We start from the raw sequence: 19,433 nt of genomic DNA, 5'->3' as shown, positions 1-19,433 counted from the left end.
TGCACAGCTGGAAAATGGGAACAACAGCAACACTTACCTCTAGGTTACGGGAACGACGGTAACTATGATGGCAGCTATGATTACACTCTAAACCAATTTGGAAAGATTTCATTGAATCAAGCAAGTGGATGGATGCTTTGGGAACCAATGGGCTGTGTGGTGACTTTACCCAGTTTTTTCAAGCTAACGCTGAGATGTTTGCCTCACAATCATTAAGTCAATTTTTTTTCCGGAAGAGTGATTTTCAAACGGATACTCTGCCCCCACCTCTAGGATGTTATATCAGGATTTTTGAGAAAATATGGCCTGAAAAAAAATACATTAAATTTTATGTGATGGCTTGAATTTGGAAAATTTTATAAAAGTAGAACGTATTTTTATTTCACACCATTAATTGTGACTCAGAAAGTACGACACAATTGTCTTGGCTGGTAAGGCTTTGTGGATTATAGATTCTAGGAGTGATTTTCAAAGAGGGGAGAGACCTGCATGTGTGAGATTTTTGTGACACACACAAAACCACTTTCGAGCTGGTTCTCCACTCTTCACCTGTATTCCTGCAATTCTGTTACTTGCCACTGGATGTACGTCAATGCCATTGTGGACTGCAGTCATTAGCTCAGGATAATAAATCTATTCCTGGCAAATTTGCCTGTTCTACTTGTTCTATAGAAATAGAATTTAATCTATTGATTGTGGTTATAAGAAGCCATCCGAGGCAAGCTGGAGGAAGAGGATTAATGGGCCTGGGCTGTGCATCCTTGAAGAACACATCACCCCCAAGGGGTGGAAAAATATTCTTGGGAGGCAAAAAAAGGCTGATACGTATACAGCACAGAGATGCATGCATTACATAAACAGATATACAGCATATCTTTGGCATTGAAATCTAATGGGGGACAATTAGGGAAAAATACCTAGAATGATTCCCGTAGAGGGATGGTAACGGAAAGAGGCTGAGAAACACTGCCTTGCTTCATGTGGTTCATCTGAGCTAATTCTGATTTTGGGAGAAGTGATGGACTGGTGAGGCCTGAACAGTCACTCTCAGCTTTCCCCAGGGTACATTCCCCTAGAATGTGCTCACCTCCCCCCACCCCAACCAGGCCTTCTGCTTAGAGGGGCATGAAGTGAAAACCCACCAGCAGCTTTCATACTCCTGTACACACATTACCTTAATGTGCTTGCTTACAATAGCTACCTTACCTCATTTTCTTTCTGCTCTTCAACTTGGCCTTCAAAACCTATCCCTTTTGTATTTTTCCTGCTGTTGCTATTTACTTCTAAAAGAAGAGTGAGCAAGCGAGCGAGCGAGAGAGAGAGAGAGAGAGAGAGAGAGAGAGAGAGAGAGTCTCAGTGATGCATGAATCTTAGTTTTGCCCCTGACCTTATGATCCTTAACGTTCAAACAAGATATAATTAGTTCAGTGGATGAGTTACTGTGTTAATCCCCACTGTGGGCTGTTCTTCCCATTCTTATAACCAACTCCACACAGGACTGGGATTTGCAGGCAAAGGAGTTCATCACCTTCTCTGGGGGGTGATGCTGTCTGTTCCTCCCCTCCCCCCAGACAGGCAGAACCAATCCTGCTGTCCTTCCTTCCACCTCAGGATTTTATTTAGGCCTCTAATGTTTTTGTTCTTATCTCACTATACGTAAGTAGTTCCCCAAATCACACATCGTCCCCCCATCTCCATTTCTTGAGGCAAACATTTTCATTTCCACGCTTACCTGCACTTCTTTTTTTTTTAACTAGGAAAATTTCACTGAAGTGTAGAAAACCTGTATTTATCAAATAAATAGGGACAATAATATAAAAAGTAGACAATGGAAGAATTTTTTTGCTGTTTGGGTACACATTGAGCTGTGTAATGATTTTACTTTCCCCTTGATGCTTTCTACTTTTTTACAAGTTATTTTTGTCAGTGCTTTGGATTTCCAAGGTAGTATAGCCTCAGCTACAATATGCTATTATGCCAGAAAAGATCAGCACGCAGGACATGGCGCAAGGATCCTCCAAAGGTCAGATGCTCCTGGAGCTTGTGTAGGAAGGGGGACCTTTGCAAGAGGAAGGCAGGAAGTAATCCCAACTGCTGGTTTTGTCTGATTCAGGAACATCTAAAGGAGTGATTTCACCCTGCAGGACAAATGGATGAGTGGCTTGGAACCCACTTGTTAATGTAGGAAGAGGTAACCACACCCCAGGAGAAAGAGCCACCAGAATCCTAAGAATACCTGGGATTGAAGAGCCTTTATTTGCTGAGCCATTGTACTTTCATGTGGGTTTGTGCCAGGGGATGCAGAGAGAAGTGTTTCAGTGTCCAGGTTTGATGTTTACTTGCATGTAAAATTTTTGCTGCTCTCTTCAGACAGAAACACAAATGGGGGTATAAATGTTCTCATAGAGTTAGATGTGTTTGCACATGCTGTTCCTTCTACCTGGAATGGCCTTATCCCCATTTGTTTGACGGACAGTTTGATGATTTGGTGAGTTTTGTTGTTTTAATTTACACTTTCCTAATCATGACCATGGGCTTCATTTCATATGTTTATTGGCCATTAGAGTTTCCTCCCTAGAGAATTGATTATCTGTTTCTATTGGACTATTCTTGTATTTTTCTTTACATATTCTGATAATACTCATTTGTTGGTTATATATACTTCAAACATTCATATACAGTATGAGTAGAAAATTAATATTAAGATTAATTATTTTATAATAATAGTTCATTATATTCATTATGTAATTGTGACGTGGGACATAATTCTGGTCAATAAAATATAGGTTTATATTTAATTTTATAAGAAATTGCCAGACAGCCTTCCAAAGTAGTTTTATCATTTTTTATCAGCAATGTATGAGAATTCCAGTAGCTCCACATCCGTGTCAACACTTGGTATTGTTAGTCTTTAATTTTAGCCTTCCTGATGAGTATGAAGTGATATCTCATGTGGTTTTAATTTGCATTTTGTTTCTCTGATGACTAATGATATTAAGCACTTTTTTATATGCTTATTGGCCATTTGGATAACTTATTTTGTGAAGCAGTTAATAGATTTTTAACTGTTAGAACAACCTTTTGAACTGGAATAAACTCCACTCTGTCATGGCCAATTTTTTCATACTTTTCTTTATTCACTTTGCTAATATATTATTTAATATTTTTCATCTTTGCTCGTAAATGAGATTGACCTATAATTTTTCCTTCTCATAATCTTGTCCTGTTTTGGTATCAAGGTTATACAAACTTCGTAAAATAAGTTGGGGCACCTTTACTCTTTCTTTACTTTGGGGGATATTTTGATAAGGTAGGAGTTATCTACTTCTTGAAAGCTTGATAAAACAATGATAGACCTGTCAGGGTCTGATGCTTTTACTAATTATGGTTCTAATCCAGCATTCTGTTTCTTCTTTAGACAATTTTGGCAATTTGTCTTTTTCATTTCATCTCACATTTCAGATTGACTGGCATAACATTTTCTGTAGCATTTCCTTTTGCTGTCTACATATCTACTGAATCTGTAGTTGGGTCCTTTAAAATTTTTTTTTAATTTTTATTTTTTTGGTGGGGGGCTTTCTCTTTTTTTCCTTTATCAGTCTTGCCAGAGATTTCTTTATTTTATTGCTGTTTATAATGTTTCTTTTATTTATTACTATTAATTTTATTTATTATTTCTATCCCTCTATTCTTTGATTTTACTTGTTTCCTTTCCCAACTTCTTGTGATGGATGCTCACTTTGTCACCTTTCAATTTTTTTCTTTTTAAAGATATGCATTCAAGACTACAAAATTTCCTTTAAGTACCTCTTTAGGTATATCTCACAAATTTTGATATGAAGCTTTTCCATCATTCAATTTTATTGTTAAATGTTCCATACTTTGTTGTGACTTCTTTGCTCCATGAGTTATTTAGAAATGTCTTTTATAAATTTCCAAGTCATGGGTTTTTTTGGGTGGAGTCATACTTTTCTTATGAGTTCCAATCTTATCACATTGTGGCCAGAACACGTGCTCTGAGTTGGCTGGTTTGAATGACACAGGCATCAGCCTTTGTTTCCTGGATCCAAACACTTTGAAATTAGGAAGAATGAGATCAAAGAGAATGAAGAGAACAGACAGAATGAACTCCTTGAATGAAACCTAACAGAGGAAGAGGGGTCTTTCTGTGATGTTAATTCAGTAGTGAGCATGGGTTTGGGTCCCATAGGGGATCTTGTTTAAAATCCCCAGCTACCTGGGTGGGACTCTTTAGGAACACAGGCAATTCTGCCCACCACAGTCTAACTGAATATTAAAATGGAAATTTTAGCTGACACTCAAAGACAACAGGTGACAGACACCATAGCAGGGAGCTAGTTCATGATGCTAATTTGCAGAGAAAAATATTTTAAAAAACTAGTTTTCTCTCTCTTAAATATACATTCACATCAGGAGTGGAAACAGTTGGGTTTTTGGAGATTAGAGAGAATTTGTGAAGAGAAGTTCTTTGGAGAGAGCTTTGTGAGTAGCTCCTGTCCTCATGATGGGAGGGGTGAGTCATACCTGACTTTGCCTCAAGCCTAGAGAGGGGCACTTAATGGGATTACCCGGAGGGTTTCCATGACCTTCACAGAATGCAGGACATAGTGGCTTGGTGTCTGACTTCCACTGAGTAAATCTTGAATGGATGAGAGATGGGCTGGCTAACTGCTGGTGGATGATTCCAAGGGATCACGCTGTGTCAGGGCAAAGGAGCATGAGTGTTCCTAAGGGCTAGATGACTGCATGTGTGTGAAAGAGCTGAGTCCCATCCAGTAGGGACTTCTGGAGGGTCAATTGGACCCACCTGACAAAAACTGGAGGTGGACTGCCCAGGGGCTGTGGACACAGGAAATGACCAATTGTACTAGAAAATGGGTTTGCCTGGGTCAAGGAAACTGTAGGTGAGAAATCAGTGGGGATCTCTGAATAATTTGTGAAAGTGCTTCACAAGAGATTCAGGGTAGGATCAGAGAATCAAGAGCCATCAAGTCGTAACTATGGAGCTCAGGACAGAGCCAGTCAAGTAACAGCTTTCCTCCTCCCCTCACTCTTCCCTCCATGAGCCCCCAATCTTGCAGTGTCAGAAACGGCAGCTGAGGAATGAGAGAGAAGGTGAGTAAGAAAGATGGAAGTCAACAACCTCCTCTTCCCAGGTAGCAAGTCATTGCTGGGGAGAGAAAGACCAGCTGAACTTTGAATGAAGTTAGAAGATTTGACTATTACATGGGACTGGACATTCTAACTGCCTTTTTGAAACTGTGTCTGTAGGATTTTTCCTATAAGTCGTTAGAAAAGTCATGGGAACAGTGAGTTTTATACAGAAGCAGAAATACTTTGCTGAATAAATGTTAAAGAGATATAGAAAGACAAAATAGAAATGCTTTTTGATCACATTCCATGAATTGTGATTATTCAGTGTGTAGCTTTTATCCAATATAAAGTGGAATTCTTGGGTATTTCAGAAAATCATTGCTTCCTAGGGCTTTGGTGAGAGGAGACTGATGACCAAAGAGGATAGTGGGGCAGTAGGTAGTAGTATCAGCCTTAGCACATTCTCTTTCACACTCATCCTTAAGGAGGTAGACTTTTGAGCATCTTTCTAAGAACCTTCTTGCATGGGGCCTGCCTTGGGCCATGTGAGAGGAGCTACTAGACCATGACTGATTCTTGAAGCTACCCAATGCTCCTGAATCTTCTCCTCCAAGTAGAAGCAGGGCCCTGCCCCTGGTTTATGCACTAGGGCACAGAATTGGGGGTGACCTGTGGCTATGGTAAAACACTATTATGTTCTAATGACTGAAGGAGCCTCTTCTCCTGTGTGCCCATGTGTAGATATCTATCATTGTACTTACTACATCACATTATAATTATCTGCTTATGCACTGTATTGCCTGCTTGGCTGCCATAACAGAATACCAGAGACTGGGTGGCTTAAACAAAGGAAATGAATTTTCTCACAGTTCTGGAAGCTGGATGCCCAAGATCAAGGTTCCAAGGTTAGTTTCTGGTAAGATGTCTCTCCTTGGCCTGCAGATGGCTGCCAACTTGCTGCGTCCTCATATGGCCTTTCCTCTGTGTGCATGCACCGAGAGCAAGAGAGCTCAGGTAGCTCTTCTTCCGCTTATAAAGACACCAGGTATTTGAATTGGGGCCCCACCCTTACGACCTAAACTTAACTTTAATTACTCCCTTAAAGGCCCTATCTCCCAAAACAGCCACACTGGGGGTTAGGGCTTCAACTTACAAATTTATAACATGCATCATTTACTGCCATCAGACCATGAACTTCTTGAAGCCAGAGACACTATATTATTCATTTTTGAAGCCCCAGGGCTTAGCACAAAGCATAACATGCAATCAATGTTTGCATGTTTGCTGGTCTGATTTCTAGACTCTGTTTTCTCCCCATATCTATCTTCTCCTCATGTCTTTGCCTCCCATGGACCCGTCATGCACAAGTATCTATACCAAGTATCGTAGTCATTGCTGCTGTTCATAAATATCACTGGCTCTCTGCTTTCTGGGAACCTGTTAGAACTGCATTTCTTGGGCCACATGTGATGGGATGGGGCTTTGGATTAGTACTGGACAAAGAGGTGTGGGTGATAGGAGTCACTTTCAAGCTTACTAAATCTTTCAAGGTTACTAAACCTTTCTGAGTCTTGGTTTCTTCATTTGTAAAATGGGGGTAATTATTATGTTTACAGGCTTGCTATGAGATTAGATGACATGTGTCAAACACCCAGAAGTGTCTGGCACAGTACAGGTGCCAGTTAGGGCCAGCTCCTTTTCTTCTTTAACTCATTCACTGGGGAAAGCAGGATTGGACGCTCAGTGAAAGTCTCTGACAGGTTGTGAAGGAGACATTTTAGAACACGTGGCTCTTGCAATTTCCCTCTAGAAGGACATTTGGGGATCCTAAAGAATCTTTTTTTTTCATTTTTTCTCTAAATTTAAGCAGCCATAAACCTCACGCTTGACCCCATTAGTGAGGAGTAATATATGACTATAAGATATTTTGGTGGAATCTGATTAAAATATGGGCAGAGGAACTGAATAGACATTTTCCATGTAAGACATACAGATGGCCAAGAGGTACACGAAAAGGTACTCAACATCACTCATGATCAGGGAAATGCAAGTCAAAACCATAACGAGTGAGTTATCACCTTACAATTGTTAGGCATGGCTATTATCAAAGGACAAGAAATAACAAGTCTGGGGTAAAGGTACAAATTTCCAGTTATAACATAAATAAATCCTGGGGATGTAATGTACTGCATGGCGACTATAGTTAACAATACTGTATTGTTTATTTGAAAGTTGGTAAGAGAGTAGATCTTAAAAGTTCTCATCACAGGACAAAAAATTCTAACTATGGTGGTGATGAATATTAACTTACTGTGGTGATCACAAAGTATACATATATCAAATCAGTATGTTGTATGTTGTACGCCTAAAACTAATACAATGTTACCCATCAGTTATATCTCTAAAAAAAAGATACTTAGATGGATAGCACTGGACATCTGTAAAAGGTGGTTTATTGTTATTTCAATAGGACATTACATTCAGAAAATTCCTGGGTGTAGGGTCTTTCTTGTCCTGATAAGTTCATCTTTGCCTGGTAGCAGAAAGATCCTTGATTAGTTAGCAGTCTTTCAGTTATAAGCAAGGGAAACTGTAATCAAATTGGCTTAAGGGACTGGGGAAGTTATTGGTCCATTTAACTGGGAAGTCTAGAGATAGATCTAGGCAGGCTCAGTTGGATCCAGGTGACCAATAGCTGTCAAGATAACTTTCTCTGATGCAATTTCTTAGCTTTGCTTCTTTTGTCTCTTGACCTCATTCTTTTCTTTATATTTTTATTAAAAATTTTTTTATTGGAGTATATTTGCTTTACAATATTGTGTTAGTTTATACTGTACAGCAAAGTGAATCAGCTATATGTATACATATGGCCCCTCTTTTTTGGATTTCCTTCTCATTTAGGTCACCACAGAGTACTGAGTAGCATTCCCTGTGCTGTACAGTAGGTTCTCATTAGTTATCTATTTTATACATGGTATCAATAGTGTATATATGTCAATCCCAATCTCCTAATTCATCCTAGCCCTACCTTCCCCCTTGGTATCCATATATTTGTTCTCTACGTCTGTGTCTCTATTTCTGCTTTGTAAATAAGATCGTCTATGCCAATTTTTTTTCAGATTCCACATATATGCATTAATATGCAATATTTGTTTTTCTCTTTCTGACTTACTTCACTCTGTATGACAGTCTCTAGGTCCATCCATGTCTCTACAAATGACCCAATTTCGTTCCTTTTTATGGCTGAGTAATATTCCATTGTATATATATACCTCATCTTCTTTATCCATTCCTCTGTTGATGGACATTTAGGTTGCTTCCATGTCCTGGCTATTGTAAATAGTGTTGCAGTGAATATTGGGGTGCATGTGTCTTTTTGAATTATGGTTTTCTCAGGGTATATGTCCAGTAGTGGGATTGCTGGGTCATATGGTAGTTCTATTTTTAGTTTTTTAAGGAACCTCCATACTGATCTCCATAGTGGTTGTATCAGTTTACATTCCCACCAACAGTGCAAGAGGGTTCTCTTTTCTCCACACCCTCTCCAGCACTTATTGTTTTTAGGTTTTTTGATGATGGCCATTCTGACCAGTGTGAGGTGATACCTCATTGTACTTTTGATTTGCATTTCTCTAATGATTAATGATTATCCTTTCATGTGTTTGTCAGCAGTCTGTGTATCTTCTTTGAAGAAATGTCTATTTAGGTCTTCTGCCCATTTTTTAATTGGGTTGTTTGGTTTTTTGATATTGAGCTGCTTGAGCTGTTTGTATATTTTCGAGATTAATCCTTTGTCAGTTGCTTCGTTGGCAAATATTTTCTCCCATTCTGAGGGTTGTCTTTTGGTCTTGTTTATGGTTTCCTTTGCTCTGCAAAAGATTTTAAATTTAATTAGGTCCCATTTGTTTATTTCTGTTTTTATTCTCATTACTCTAGGAGGTGGGTCAAAAAAGATCTTGCTGTGATTTATGTCAAAGAGTGTTCTGTCTATGTCTTCCTCTAAGAGTTTGATAGTGTCTGGCCTTACATTTAGGTCTTTAACCCATTTTGAGTTTATTTTTGTGTATGGTGTTAGGGAGTGTTCTAATTTCATTCTTTTACATGTGGCTGTCCAGTTTTCCCAGCACCACTTATTGAAGAGACTATCTTTGCTCCACTGTATATTCTGATCTCCTTTGTCATAGATTAGTTGACCATAGGTGTGTAGGTTCATCTCTGGGCTTTCTTCTTTTCTTTCATAGACATGTTTTTCCCTTTACTCTTTTCAGGCAAGGGAGATGGGTGCTGGGGGCCCCAATCTGACTTCCTCCTATCACTATGACCACCAAGGCAAGAAACATTCTTTCTTACTGACTCTACCAGAAAAGTCCTGGTCAAGAATCTAATTGTCTGATCTGTGTTGCATGCCCAATCATTGTTGTGGGTTAGGGGATGGGTGGAAATTCTGAGTGATCAGACTGGATTGCAAGCCCATGCTTACGTGATTGGGGATGAGGAAAAAGTGTCTTGTGATTGACAGCCCCTCCCCCAACCCCCAGGTCCACTTAAATGAGGGAAAGGGTGTCTCCAGAGGAAGAGGTTGGCAAGACCAGTAAATAAGGTGATTTATTATGCAGAACTTCTCAGTTTCCCAAGTCTTTGCCCTGTTTTATTATTTATTTTTCTCCAGAGGACTCCTTTCATTAAGTGTCTCCCTCACACATAATACATTTTCTTCCACTGTTGTTTTCTACTTGGAGTTTACCAATTATTTAATTAGAATTAAAGGGCCTCTTAACCTTTCTCCAATATGTAAGTTCAAATGATGAACTTACTCAGGGGTTTCCTTGGGAACGTCTTTGTAAGGAAATAATTGAAGACGATAACATCATCTGAAGTATTAGGATGATTAGCTGCTCATTTCCTAAGCATTTTCTCTGTAGTTGAAAAAGTATTTTGGGTAAAGCTTCAGCGTTTACACAGGTAGTGAGGGAGATAAGCATTGCTGCTCCTGCGGAGCTTGTGGCAAGTGCCATGACTTTAAGAACATGGGCTTGTGCCTTGGTAACCTAGCAAGAGGACCAATAATATATATATCCCATTCTATAATGTAAACCTAGCGAGGCTCTGGTCGTATTTGTGGTATGGCTCAGATTTTGTGCTGTATGTTGATAACATGACTAGAGACCTAGATATGCCCAATCCTGCTCTGGCAGTCACCTGCTGTGATGGTTAATTTGGTGTGTCAATTTGACTGGGGCAAAACGTGCCCAGATTAAACATTACTTCTGGGTGTGTATGTGAGGGTATTTTTGGATTAGTGTTTGAATCAGTAGATTCAGTAAAGCAGATGGCCCTCCCCAATGTGTGTGGGCATCATCTAATCCACGGAGGGCCTAAATAGAACAAAAGGGCAGAGGAAGGAAGGATTAGTCCCTCCCCACCCCTTTTTTTGCTTTCTTCCTGCCTGCTTGAGTTATCCTGATGGTTCTGTTTCTCTGGAGGACCTTGAGTAGTTACTTCCACTGCCCCCCTCCCCCCACCAACCCTCCCCCTTCCATCCCTCAGAACAGCACAAACAGTTGCTATTTCCATGCAGAGTTCTCTGGAAAAGGATGGGTATATTGCATGGGGTTGAGACCTAAGTAAGTTCTCCCATCTCTAATAAGAATCAAGACTTAGGAATTCTCACTACTCTCTGGTTGGGGATAATATTTGTTTGTTTTGCCCTGCGGCATGCGGAATCTTAATTCCCTGGCCAAGGATCAAACCCATGCCCCCTGCAGTGGAAACATGGAGTCTCAGCTACTGGACAGCCAGGGAAGATCCTGGATGGGGATAATATTAATACCTAGCTCCTAGAGCTGTTATGGGATCCAGTGAGATGATGTATAAAGTACTTAGAACAACTCTGATATCAATGAGTGTTTCTTCTTTTTTTTTTTTTTTTTTTTTTTTTTTTTGCGGTATGCGGGCCTCTCACTGTTGTGGCCTCTCCTGTTGCGGAGCACAGGCTCCGGACACGCAGGCTCAGCGGCCATGGCTCACGGGCTTAGTTGCTCCGCGGCATGTGGGATCTTCCCGGACCAGAGCACGAACCCGTGTCTCCTGCATCGGCAGGCGGATTCTCAACCACTGCGCCACCAGGGAAGCCCGAGTGTTTCTTCTTATTACCAGGTTATTATCATGCCATTGCTGAAAAACTGACTATTAAAGTGGAACTAAGCATCTTTTATCACTTTCAGAGAAAAACAAAAACACTCAACCAGATGTCCCTCCAGATCTTCTGAATTCTTTCAGTGGCATGCGTCATGTTTTGTGTCATCATCTCCTCCATCCTCCCTCCATCCTGTAACCTGTGCCTCTCAGGCTCTCTTTTCCTTGCTCAAAAATAGCAATGATCTTTTGTCATGTGCAGTTATGTTTCCTCAATATTTATTTATTTATTTAATCTATCAAATACCATTTAATTCTCTGAGGTAGGTATATTGTTATCTCCATTTTATAAAGGAGGAGGATGGGACTTCCCTGGTGGTCCAGTGGTTAAGACTCTGTGCTTCCGACGCAGGGGGCACGGGTTCCATCCCTGGTCGGGGAACTAAGATCCCTCATGCCGTGCAGCATGGCTTCCCTGCTGTCCCGCCACCACCAAATGAGGAGGAGACTGAGCACAGAGAGGTTAGGAAACTTGCTAAAGGCTCTTAGTCTGTGGCCGAGAGTGAGGACAGGTCTCCGTGCTGCCAAGACGGGTGGTCCTCTCCCGACCCCATGCTGTGCGGTGGGTTCGGTCAGCACTGCTGATTGGTTTGAGTTGCCTCTCTGTCTCGTATATTATTTTTGAGGGTCTTGGGTAAATATGTCTGGCTGGCTTCAGTCTTCCAGAATCTTCTTCAGGGACTCTGGGAAATGGAGTCTGGCCTTGCAGGAGAGAAGCACAGAGACAGCCTTTGAAATGTTTGCCCTCGCAAAACAACACTTACATGGGCCAATGAAATCATTTTTAGGAAACATGTTATCTATTAAGAAGTTATAGGTCCAATCATTTAATTCATATTCTGCATTCTGTGAAAGGACGATTCCCAATAGTAGTTTTCTTTTGTTTTTTTCTCCTATCCTCAAAAGTTGGTTTCTTTACTTCTAAAGGAAAATTTTATTATGCATTTTCCCTCATTTAAAAAATATTTAACAACTGATTTGTGCGTCGCATGAAAGTTACATATTTCCTAAGATGCATTTGCTATTTTATTTTCTTTCATTCAAAAATGTGTCAGTAATCTTTTTGTTAACATGAAGATAAAGGATTAGTAATGCAAGATGCAGTTTTCTTGTAACCTTCTTGAAAGCAGACTATAGTTTCTTATCTGGCTCCAACATTCATTTTCCTGAACTGAAAAAAGAAGCGACTTAAAATGAAATAAACCACATTTGATTCCTAAGAGCATTGCTAGCAGGGAAATGTACCGAGGAAGGAGGACTCGATCGGATTCCAGAAAGCCCCTCTGCTCCCCAAGTGAGAGAGTTGACTAATTTTGCATTTTAAAGCACAATTTTAATGCAGGAAAGAATCGTGAACTGTCTCTCATTAATCACTAATTAGAAGATATGTATGATTTTATTCCCTGAAAATTCCAGCTGCTAGAAAAAAAAATGAGGTGTGAATGTTCGTAGTTTTGGTTTAAAATTTCCTTTTATTTACTGAATGCCTCTTCTGAGCAAGAGGCTAATAAGCAAGGTGCTAAGAGCGTTCAGGAAGAGGACGAGGCTCTTCCGCCCATGAATTGGTCCTACCCACTCCCCTTGACCCCTGAGGGTGGCAGAGGAGATGCAACATGCGATTGTCAACTCTCCATTGCACTCTTCAGGTACAAGCAGAGGGAACTGATAGGTCTCCGCTGCTCTCTCAAATGCGGTCTAAGTGCGCTTGCCTCAATACACACGCACACCCTTGGTGAAGGTGTACGTGGAGGTGGGGACTCAAGCTGTCTGCAACGTCACCTGAGCGCAGATTTTAGGTGGTTCCTGAAGCCTGTGGTGACCCCTCCCATGTACCTATTCCAAAGTGTGAATATCCAGCTTTGACAGACACTGGTGACTGTGTCACCATTACGTGTCCAGAGCAAGCCAGGGCCTTTGGGGATATGTCACCTTCAGACATTCGGCTCAGCACAGCAGACGCCTGGCTTCCCTTGTGCCAGACCCTGGGCTGGGCCCAGGAAGAACGCAGGTGAAGGAGACCTGGTCCTTGCCCCCCAGGAAATACGTTTAACATATAATAAATGTCAAGATGGGGGTGAGCGCCAGTCCTGTGAGGGCCAGAGGAGGGGCACACAGGCAAACCTGGGGTTCAGGGAAAGCTTCCAGAAGGCAATGTTAGTCGAGTGTGGGAAGACGTGTCAGAGGTGGCCAGGTAAGGAGATGTGAGGGAGCCCTGCAGGAAGGGCAACAGGATACGTGGATAAAGTTCTGCTCTGTTATCCATCAGGCCTGGACGGCGCCTGTGGGATGTGGCAGTCGAGGCCACGGCATGCTTTGTGCAAGCAGTTCTGCGAGGTGATGGGGCAGAAACCAGGTTGAAGCGTAAATGGAAGCAAAGAAGTGAAAGCCAATGGGAGGTCAGGCTGAGGAGAGAGGTCACGAGAGGAGCTCGGGGAAGGGCACGGAGGGCCTGGAACCTTCAGTGCAAGTTGGCGATGGGAAGGATGAATCCAGGGAAGGGTCCTGGAGGTGAGGGCTTCAGACCCAGGTTTGGGAGGGGGCTGGCCTTGTGCAGGAGGAAGGGAACCTCATGTCTGGCTGGCTGTGCTGGTGGGGAAGCCAGGCTTTGAGCCCGTTGGCTCCTGGTTCGCTCCACCTTCTCCACTAGGAAGGTGAGGCTTTTGGCTGAGAGGAACGGCTGAGGGAAACTGCTGATACAGCAGAGGAAGGAGGGCAGACCAGGATGGGGACACCTTGACTTGGAGGGGGTCAGGCTTTAGGCAAATAGTGGGGCTGATTAGGGGCTGGGTTTGCTGGGCAGGTGAGATGGAAGGGCAGGAAACAAAGGAGGAGATGGTTCTTATAAGCGATCCTGGACTCTGTCCTGGGGAAGGAAGAAAGTGAGACCAGGAGAGGGTTATAAGCTGGAGAAGCCCGAGGGATCAAGGCACTGTCATTTGCTTTCGAAATGCAAATATCCCTGAGAGGGGCAACTGAAGAAGCCCCAGTATCCTGATGCCCGCTAGGACTTTTCCCTCCAGGCAAGGAGATTCTGGAGCTGTTGCAGAGCCCTCGGGAGGATGAGTCTCTGGGCAAAGAAGGGGGCAGAGAGGGTGTGAGGGACATACTCTCTCCTCCCTGCTGTGTACATTGCTCTGGTTTGTGTTTGTTTGTTTTGCAAATCTGGTTTTAATGAAAGTGTTTTTAAAATGTTACTTTGTTTTTTTTGACTGATTTTATTTTACTTTTTTAACATTATTGGAGTGTAATTGCTTTACAGTGGTGTGTTAGTTTCTGCTTTATAACAAAGTGAATTAGCTATACATATACATATATATCCCCATATCTCCTCCCTCTTGCATCTCCCTCCCACCCTCCTTATCCCACCCCTCTAGGTGGTCACAAAGCACAGAGCTGATCTCCCTGTGCTATGCAGCTGCTTCCCACTAGCTAGCTATTTTACAATATGTTACTTTGAAATGAACCAGACATTGTCTGGAAGGCAGGCAGCTCTGTTAGGCTGGAGACAGCTCTAAATGTTGATCTGACTGGGATAGGAGATACTGAAACACAAATAACACAAATGAGAAGGATCCTAGCAATGAGAGCTAGGAGGAAATTAAAACAGGTGAGTCTTGGGAAGAATATTTCCAAAAGGCAATGCCAGAAAGTGCCTTACCTACAGGGTAAGTATTCGGTAAATAGTCATTGAATTAAATTGAATTCAGTTTTGGCTCTGGAGGAAGTGGGGCACCTGAAGGAGCTCCTTGCAAGGGTTGTTCTGTACAAAAATTTTGCATCATATTTACAATTTTACGGAGCCTCAGAACCTGTGAGACAGGAGACAGTGTTTCTGCTTTGTGTACCATCATGAGCAGCTCCTTAGCACACAAATGACCTCTACCAGACTGGGGTTCGCAGGTGTCATCTGGCGTGTTCCCTGTCCCCTCCAGCTTGCAGCCTAGAACCTAGAACATGCTCCTTAACGAATCCCGCACCCAGAGTAGGTTCCATCTTTGAGAATCAGAATTAGAAACAAGTGGAGAGGAAGAGAAATCTGGGGGCCAGAAGGAGGTCTGGCTGGGAGTGGGGCAGGGGCCGATCCTCTGCACCTGTCCACAGAGCTGCTGGTCTGAAATACTTCAGACTCAGTGAGCTTGCTGCAGTCAACAGGAGAGGGTGTTTAAGATGTTGAGACGTGGTATAGTGGGACAATGGATATTTTTCAAGGTTTCCTTCCCCACCCCCAAAACTCTCCCCAGTCTCCCCTATCCCCACTGTCCCCACCCGTCTCCAAGTGACCTTTCTCCCCCTTGCTGCACAGTTTGCCACTTTCATTGAAAGAAGATACAAAAGAATATAGACAAAAGAGTCAATTCTTTTTTTTTTAAAACTTCAAAAGGCTAAGCCCTAAAGAAAACTGAATATACAATTCACTATGAACCAGTGGTGTTCAACCTCACCGGACCCAGTAGGCTCCCTTTTCCTTTAACTCAACCTTTCTGTTACCAAAAATTTTAAACATTTACAGCAGTTGAGAGAATACTAAAATAAGCCTGATATACCCATCACTCAACCTCAACAGTTATTGATCCATGGTGCGTCTTGTTTCATCTCTACCTGACTGACTCCACTACCTTGATAATTTCAAAGCAAATCATAGCATTTTATCTGCATGCAATCTTTTAAAATAAAAGACTCTTGTTAGAAAACATAACCCCAATATGATACTACATCTATAGATTATTAATGATAATTCCCTCATCACTGTGTTCACACTTCCCTGATTAATTTATACATTTCTAACAATTTGTTTGAAGCCCCTCTTTATAACTGCTACTTTGCAAAGTCCCCCTTATTATCCTGAAATTAAAGAAGATACAGAAGATGTGGCACATATATACAATGGAATATTACTCAGCCGTAAAAAGAAACGAAATTGAGTTATTTGTAGTGAGGTGGATGGACCTAGAATCTGTCACACAGAGTGAAGTAAGTCAGAGAAAAACAAATACCGTATGCTAACACATATATATATGGAATCTAAAATAAAATGGTACTGATGAACCTAGTGGCAGGACAGAAATAAAGACGCAGAATAGAGAATGGACTTGAGTACATGCGGAGGGCGAAACTGGGAACCAGTGAGAGTAGCATTGACATATTATACTACCGAATGTAAAATAATTAGCTAGTGGGAAGCAGCAGCATAGCACAGGGAGATCAGCTCGGTGCTTTGCGATGACCTAGAGAGGTGGGATAGGGAGGGTGGGAGGGAGGCTCAAGAGGGAGGGGATATGGGGATATAGGTATGCATATGGCTGATTCACTTTGTTGTACAACAAACTAACACAGTATTGTGAAGCAATTATACTCCAACAAAGATCTATTTAAAAAAAAAGATACATAAAACCAATCTACATAAAAACAAAAACCAACAAAACCTCCCCCAATATAATGCTTTCTCTGAATATAAAGGAGAAATAAAATGAAAGAAACAAAATAAAACATATATTTCAACGTTTAAGTACTTGGGACACCACTACACTACAGCAGTGGTCCCCAACATTTTTGGCACCAGGGACTGGTTTCACGGAAGACAGTTTTTCCACGGACCTGGGCTGGGGGGTTGGGAGGTTTGGGGGATGGTTCAGGCAGTGATTTGAGCCATGGGGAGTGATGGGGAGCAGTAGATGAAGCTTCGCTTGCTCACATTCTGCTGCAGGCTGTGGACTGGTGATGGTCCGTGGGCCTGGGGGTTGGGGACCCCTGCACTAGAGGATATAATGAAGTAGGTCTATGCTTGAACTTGAATCACTGTGAAAGCGACAGCTTTGAACACAGACTGATATTGGGGTGTCATGTGTTGACAATTACTGTAAATGGCATTGTCATTAGTGACATACTTTTTGAAATAAACCCTCGAAAAAACTTCTGACAAAACAGGGTACGGCTGTCCCTTAATTTGCAGCATCGTTGCTGTTCCTGAAAATTCAGTGTATATTCAAAGTGTGCAAAAATTACTTTAGTTGTAAAATGGAGTTAGGCTCTCTGTGCAGATAATTATAGACTATTTTTCATTTTATTTATTAAAGATTTTAAATGTATACATTATTATTACTATTTGCTTTAAAAACACATTATTGAGGTATGATTGACATATGAAAAGCTATAGACATATGAATGTCTACAACTGATGAGTTTGGAGATAAGTAGATACCCCTAAAACCATCACCACAATTTATGCTATAAACATATCTACCACCCCCAAAAGCTTCTTCCCATCATATAAATAATTTTTTAAACTGATATGGTTGTCTAGAGAAATATTCAAGAGTCACATGGGACATAGAACAATTCTTTATTGGTGGGACCATCCCATGCATTGTGAGATGACTATTATTCTTGCCTCCTGCCCTCTAAGTGCCACAACTATTTAGATTAAAGGAGATTAAAGGCAACTCAATTCTGGGATTAGCAGAGGCAAACTATTATATACAGGATGGATAAACAACAAGTTCCTACTGTATAGCACAGGGAACTATATTATTCAATATCCTGTGACAAACCATAATGGAAAAGAATACAAAAAAGAATATACACACGTATAACTGAGTCAATCTGCTGAGCAGCAGAAATTAACACAACATTGTAAATCAACTATACTTCAATAAAATAAAAAAAATTCAATGTATGATCCTTAATTGAATCCTGGATGGAACTAAAAACCAGCTATAAAGAACATTATTGGGATACTTAGAGAAATTTGACGAACAGATTGTATAATAGACAATAGTATTAATGCTAAATTTCTTACTCATCTGGAAAATTAGTGTTCTATTCTTGCAACTCTTCCAGAGATTTGAAAATTTTGAAAAGAAGATGTTTTGGGGGAGCTGCCCTCACAAATTTTCAGAATTGCCATGGCGGCAGTGCCGCTCCTATTGAGAACTAGTGTCCTAACTGAACGATCCAGCGTTATGGAGATTGAGCTGGGCAAGAAGCTAGAGGATTAGAAATGGGAGTGGGGTTCTTCCCCGCGCACTGTCTTGGGGTGGGTCCAGGGGGTACCCAGAAACCTCTTTAAATGTATTGTAGGTTTCCAAGAATAGTAATGAATTGTAACCTGCTATCCTCTGGGACTTTGGAAGTGGAACCCTTGCTAATATTCCCCAGGCCACAAAGGCATGGGAATAGCTTTCCACTGGGAGAGCGTCAGAAAGTCCCCATGTCCCTAGAAGTACATAAATGGCTGATAAAGGGAGAAGAGCTCATGGGGTGAGGATGACTAAGACCCAGAGGCCCCCTCCATGCCCACTCCTACACCCTGGACTCTGGTGCTATCTCTGGAACCCAGCTGCTACCCTGAATGAAAAGGGGATATAGAATGGGGGGTGGGGTGGAGGACGAGGGACACACACCATTTGACTGAGCTAAACTTAAAACGTCTGAGTGATCAGTAATGTGGCTAAATTATTTGCTGCTGTGTCAAATGGAAATGAGGCCTCAGATTGAGTGGAGGCATAGAAAAAGAAGTTACATTTCTTTTGGTAAACCTTGTGGCTTGTGAAAAATTGAGTCTGTTAAAGTAGTTAGATCAGAGGTGTCCGTGGAATAGAGTATTCACTCTCTGAATTCAACAGGATGCTCTTATTTATTTCATGTTTTCAGTGCCATTGTTTCAATTCTCAGAGAAGTGGAAAGGTCAGGGTCAGCACTGTGTGTATAGAATGTATCAGAAAAATGATGAGGAAGTAGACAGAGGATTGTGCAAACACAGAAGTACCATTTTGATAGCGGCAGGGCGTTGCTGGGGAGAAGTAGAGTCTGAAATCGTGAGGATGGGAAATAACAGAACACTTTCCCCGTTCTCTAATTAAGAAGAGACCAGGAAGACAACTTGTTCATTTAGTTAAAAAAAAAAATCAATTTGAGAAGAAAATCATATTCCTAATTAAGACCTATAAAGAATATATGGGCCCCCCTGAAAGAAAACCCGTGTGCCTTCAGCCGCCTCCCTTTGTTTAGTCAGAAGATGTGGTAGGAATTAGCAGGGGCAGATGGCTGAGATCCTATCGCAGCAGCCCCAGGAATTAGGAACATTAATTTTAAAGGGGGATTAAAGCACAGAAGAACATTTTTAA

This window comes from Kogia breviceps, chromosome 5 (assembly GCF_026419965.1).
Source record: "Kogia breviceps isolate mKogBre1 chromosome 5, mKogBre1 haplotype 1, whole genome shotgun sequence".
Lineage (NCBI taxonomy): Eukaryota > Metazoa > Chordata > Mammalia > Artiodactyla > Physeteridae > Kogia > Kogia breviceps.
The sequence above is the reverse complement of the archived record's forward strand: the minus strand, read 5'-3'. Positions refer to the sequence as shown.